Raw genomic sequence first — 5,615 nt, forward strand, 5'->3', positions numbered from 1 at the left:
TATAAAGCCTTCCCCCCCCCCCCTCCCCCCCTCCCTTCCCTCAAACACACACACACACACACAGACACACACATTAACTTCACCTTCCCCTCCCCCCCTTCCTTCTTTCAAACACACACACACACACACACACATAAACCTTCACCCCCCCCTCCCCTCCCCACCCCAACCGCCATCTCCCCCCCCCCCTGTTGCTCTCAACTTCTCACCCTCTGACGGCAGGAAAGAACACCCGTCAATCAGTCTGTGTGTAGAATTAATAGCGGTTCGGTTCGCAGGCGATTTGTTTGTAGTTAGTCTTGAATCCGTCAGGTTTCCTATCAATATTTAATTTGATTTAAATAAAAACTGGATTTCGCTAGAAGTAGTTAAGAGAAGAAGATCGAATCACAAGATTGCACAGGGTACAGACTAGTTATCCAACTTTGTTGTTTCCTGTCATTGCCCGTCACATGCTGGGTGAGACACGTCTATTTTTGTCTTTAAAAAACCCAGAACCAAACAAACAAAAACATGAATAATTCATATAGAGTTTCAAAGAACTTGGAGATAACTTGGACGTAACGAGCTGTGGATGAGAAGAAGACTAAGACTTATTGAAGCCAGGAATAGAGAATTTTGTATATTGGATTCTTTCAAGATCTAGCTCTAGCAATCTATTTTGAAAACTTATGTTGTTGAAAGACTGTTAGGAGAATTTGAATAGATTCTATATATATCATAGAAACAACCAGAAGCTATTTTAATACCTAAGGATATACAATAGACAACAGAGCTGGTTTTCATAACTTTAGATTTGTATACACGACATTCAAAACCTATTGGAAATTCAAAACTAAAAGCTTAGATTGTATTTATTCTTTTGATTTTAAGGACTACAAAAGTTGTATAATACCATTAAAATAATAAGTCGGAGATTGAACTTTACAGTGATCAAGTGTCAATTCGTATTTGAAAAACCGGAAGTTCTGTGACGTCATCAGAGTCCGTGAATTAGAGAACCTGATTATAGGGAACAACGATCAAGAAAACAGAACCAGAGATAAAGTGGAAAAGGGAAAGAAAAAAAATAAATCAAGAAAGAGACGCACAATCTGGAGAGATTCTGGAATTTTGAAGGTAAGTTTTTTTCTTTACATTCCATACAGATACAAGTCGTTTCGAAACATCCTAAGTCACACCCTGATACCAAATGAGTTGACAATCTCAAGCTATCTGTTTGGAGACCATAGAATCATCAGGTCTGAATAAGTGTGTATGAAAGGTGCTAGACAAAGCAAGAATAAAAATACAAGGAAAAAAAACATAAAAAAAACAAAACAACAACATTTTTTTTAAAAACCTGTCTACCTCTAAATTTTCATCTTGTAGCACAGTGCGTGGTAATTAAATTACAAATTGATTGATGCTATTCAAATATGATAGATTGTATGCTTAAATGATTAATTTATTGTTTTGTTTTATTTGCATATTGTAAAGCGCCTCTGAGCACATTGTGAATCTAGGCGCTATATAAATTCATTTTCATTCATTCATTCATTCATTCGACTGGGGATCGAACCTAAGACCTTCTGATTACCGGAAAGACGTGCTGCCATTACATCACAGATGCTCCCGATAGTTGGGGGCAATTTAAAAATTAAAATTGTCCCACCTATCGGAAGCCTCTGTGGTGTAATGGTAGCACGTCTGACTGGTAATCAGAAGGTCTGAGGTTCGATCCCCTGTCAAGGTAGACAGATTTTTTTTGGGATGCGTTTTATTTCTTGTATTTTTCGTTCTTGCTTTGTCTGGCACCTTTCATACACACTTGTTCAGATCTTTTTCTTACACCGGTGCCTGCTCCTTTATTGAAAAAATAGAATCACCTAAGAAAATGTGACCCTTCCCCTCGAAACGGTATTAAGTCGGGCTGGTAAGATGTTGAAAATTGAATTTACAGCCTAAAATATCAGACTTGTGTTGAGTTTATACAATTTATTGAGGAGAATGGATACCATATTTTAGGGTGCTAATGCCAACAATTTATATTTTTGACCGGTTTAACAATTAAATTCGGCTTTTAAGGTATATGGTTCGTTCCGACATAATACCGTTTTGAGACGATGGGTCACAAATTTGGAGTTTCCAAACACTCAGGGCATTGGTCATTGAGGATGAGGCACACAAAACACGTATTTTCCTCTTTAAGTCACTAAATTACTGTCATCAATAACTGAAATTGAATGTAAGCTTAAATTTAATATATGAAAATAGACAAAATGGACGTTTCGGATTTTCCCTTTATCAACAATTCGGAATGAAGTCGAGGTGGAAGCGATGCCAGAAAAAAAAATGAAAAAAAGAAGAAAGGTTTTTAAATAATAAAACTAGGAGCAGAAAAGAAAAAAAAAATGTTGGTCCTCGTCTCTTTGTGTAAGTAATTCTGTCTAATGAGATTTGAGATTTTTTCTATATAGCGCAATGTCCACTAAAAGTGCTCAAATCATTTTACAAAGGGTCCCCGGTCAACAGCAGCACTTAACATGTAGGTTGGGTTATGACGCCTGTTAGGCGATATTACAATTTTGTTTTGTTACAGAGTCACGTTGTTAATGGCCAGGTATTCATTTTACACCTGAGCAAGGTGAGATAATGTGAGGAAATAAAGAGCCTTTTTTTCAAGGTCTCAACCTTTGCGCCGGCGAGGCTCGAACCCAGAACCTTCCGATCCGAAAGCGAATGTCATACCACACACAGGACAATATAGCCGTACCAGTCTCTCCAATGTCAACTTTAACCTTCAGATTAAAAAAAAAAGAAATAACATTTTTTGAGCTGTTATATAGCGCAATATCCACTAAATGTGCTCAAAGCGCTTTACAAGGGGTCCCTAGCCAACATTAACACTTAACATATAGAAGGAGACATGACGCCTGTTAAATTAAAGCTCAAAGCTGATTATTTTCTGCTATTTTTTCTGGATCTGGTTCCTGAAACGCCTTTTCATATTTCAAGCATCTCCCTTATCTTGCCGGAAGTAAAATGTCAATAGCGTTGACATTTTAATGGCTAGGGTAATGTGGACACTCAACTATCTATGACAAATGCTAAATGTCAAAGAATTATTTCTGTAAATATTCATCAAAATCATTTTCTCTTTCATTTTTGTGTGACCAGTTAATTAACAGGTAGATAACCACGCCTCTCGGACAATCGTCATAATGTAAACAATGGTAGTGATTGGTAGCCACAGCAAACTACACATGCTTTACTATCGATGGTATGTGTCTAAATAAAATACCCACTGTCCAACCGCTTGGTCAATAGAACTAACACAGAAAACTATGTATAAATGTAACCGTTTAAAATCTGATCGAGTCACCCATCTGGCGGTATAAAAACAATAACAATGATCAGAGAGAGAGAGAGAGAGAGAGAGAGAGAGAGAGAGAGAGAGAGAGAGAGAGAGAGGTCGATTTCATTTACATCACTGTTAATAAACAACCGAATATGTTTGCCCGAGCACGTGTGAGGGTGTGTCACAAATTTTAAGGTTTGATTGGTCAAAAATCTACTGGTTAGCCGTAGTCGTGAAAGATCCTAATAAAAATTTTGGTCAGAAAAGTTGTCCTCCAAATACCGATCGATTAAAATGACCCTCAAATTGGCACAAAACTCTCAAACCTAAGACTTCGCAAAGACTTCAAGGAAATCCCAGGTTTGAGAGTTTTTGTAGAGATGAGGGTTATTTAAATCGATCAATTAATGAATGGAGGACGAGTTTTCTGGCCAAACTTTTAATCACGATTTTAATTTATTGCAAAGTACGAGTAGGACAGTTTACTGTTATTTAATAACACTGAGGTTTATTTGTCTGTTTATTATTTCTTTACAATTTTTAAAACAATTTGTCGGAAAGCGGTTTTCTATCAGAGTGAAGGAAATATCACTGGCGTTTGACATGATAATGTTCATATGGTAGGAAATATCAATAACGTTAGCCATAATAATGTTCACATAATAGGAAATATCAATGACGGTTTACATAATAATGTTCACATAATAGGAAGTATCAATTTTTGTTACTCAATAAATTATTGAGATAAAATAAATCGTGGAGTCAGGGAACAAACCCCGGCATCCAATTTTGATACAACACCCATCGCCTGGCAGAGAGAGAGAGAGAGAGAGAGAGAGAGAGAGAGAGAGAGAGAGAGAGAGAGAGAGAGGAAGATAGAGAGAGAGAAGAAGGAGGAGAGAAGGGAGAGAGAAAGATGAAGAGAGAGAACGATAAAGAGAGGGAGAGAAAAGGGAGAGAGAGAAAGATAGAAGGTGAGAGAGAAAGATAGAAGAAGAGAGAGAGAGGGAGAGAGAGGAAGAGAGAGAGAGAGAGAGAGAGAGAAAGAGTGAGAGGGATAGATAGATGAAGAGAGAGAACGATAAAGAGAGGGAGAGAAAAGGGAGAGAGAGAAAGATAGAAGGTGAGAGAGAAAGATAGAAGAAGAGAGAGAGAGGAAGGAGGAGAGAGAGAGAGAGAGAGAGATAGGGGGGGGGGAGGAGAGAGATGTGGGGGGTAGTTGTCAACAAACGGTCTCATTAGCATTGTCTCAGTACTCCAAAGTAACCTTTAACCTTAATACGTCATGCAGTATATTCATATATTGATTATTGTCATTCACGATTGTAAAACTAATTTTCTAACAGATGAATAAAATGACCTTCATTTTCTCTTTCTTTTTTTCTTCCTTTTCTTTCTTTTTTCTTACACTCTTTCTTTTTTCTTCCACTCTTTATTTTTTCTTCCTTTCTCTTTTTCTCTATTTCTTTCCTTTGTATTGTAATCGCCTCCCGTTTGCCTTGAAGTCTCATTTGTTATCTAATCATAGAAAACTGTTAATGAAATCAATAGCTTGTTTTTAATATTATGTATATATATATATATATATATATATATATATATATATAATATATATATATATATATATATATATATAATATATAAATAAACTATAAATAAAGTCACTCATATATTTTTGGCCGAGACATATGTTTCGATGCTCTCCATGTCCTCAGTCGGCATAATGTCCGTAGTGTGTCTACTGAAGACATGGAGATCGAGACCATCGAAACATATGTCTCGGCCAAAAATATGTGAGTGACTTTATTTATATTTTATATTAGCTCTAACCAACATTATCGAGCACTCTCGTACCTACAAGTACCTACCAACACTCATATATATATATATATATATATATATATATATATATATATATATATTTATATATATATATATATAATATATATATATATTATATATATTTCAAGTATAGATAGAATGCGCTTGGCCAAGGAGTTCACAACATTGCCATCCGGAAGTATAACGGACCAACACACAAACTCTGTGTAACCATGAACTTTTATAGTCTGGTTAATACAGTTTAGTGAGAACAACTCACAAACGCGGATGGCAAAAACAATAACAAAGGCCTGAGTGACGTCATCTTCGAACTATCTATAACTATGGTCAACTTCTCGAAACAATATTGTAGAAGTTAACCATAATTATACTTGACATATTTGATAAATTGTTCCTTTTATCATAAAATTGAGCACTATTATTTCATAGTTTT

The 5,615-nt window shown here is 36.0% G+C and overlaps 1 protein-coding gene across 1 annotated transcript in view; it reads left to right on the plus strand.

Moving 5' to 3' along the window:
- Window positions 1-214: 214 nt before the first annotated feature.
- LOC144958915 (uncharacterized) overlaps window positions 215-5,615 on the plus strand; it is a 53,853-nt gene continuing 48,452 nt past the window's right edge. The window contains exon 1 of the mRNA XM_078891212.1: window positions 215-1,119. The gene's annotated coding sequence lies outside the window, so the exon portion shown is untranslated. The remainder of the gene's footprint in view (window positions 1,120-5,615) is intronic.

Source organism: Berghia stephanieae, chromosome 13 (genome assembly GCF_034508935.2).
Source record: "Berghia stephanieae isolate SIO BIC M18660-M18661 chromosome 13, UCSD_Bste_1.3, whole genome shotgun sequence".
In the NCBI taxonomy this organism is placed as follows: Eukaryota; Metazoa; Mollusca; class Gastropoda; order Nudibranchia; family Aeolidiidae; genus Berghia; species Berghia stephanieae.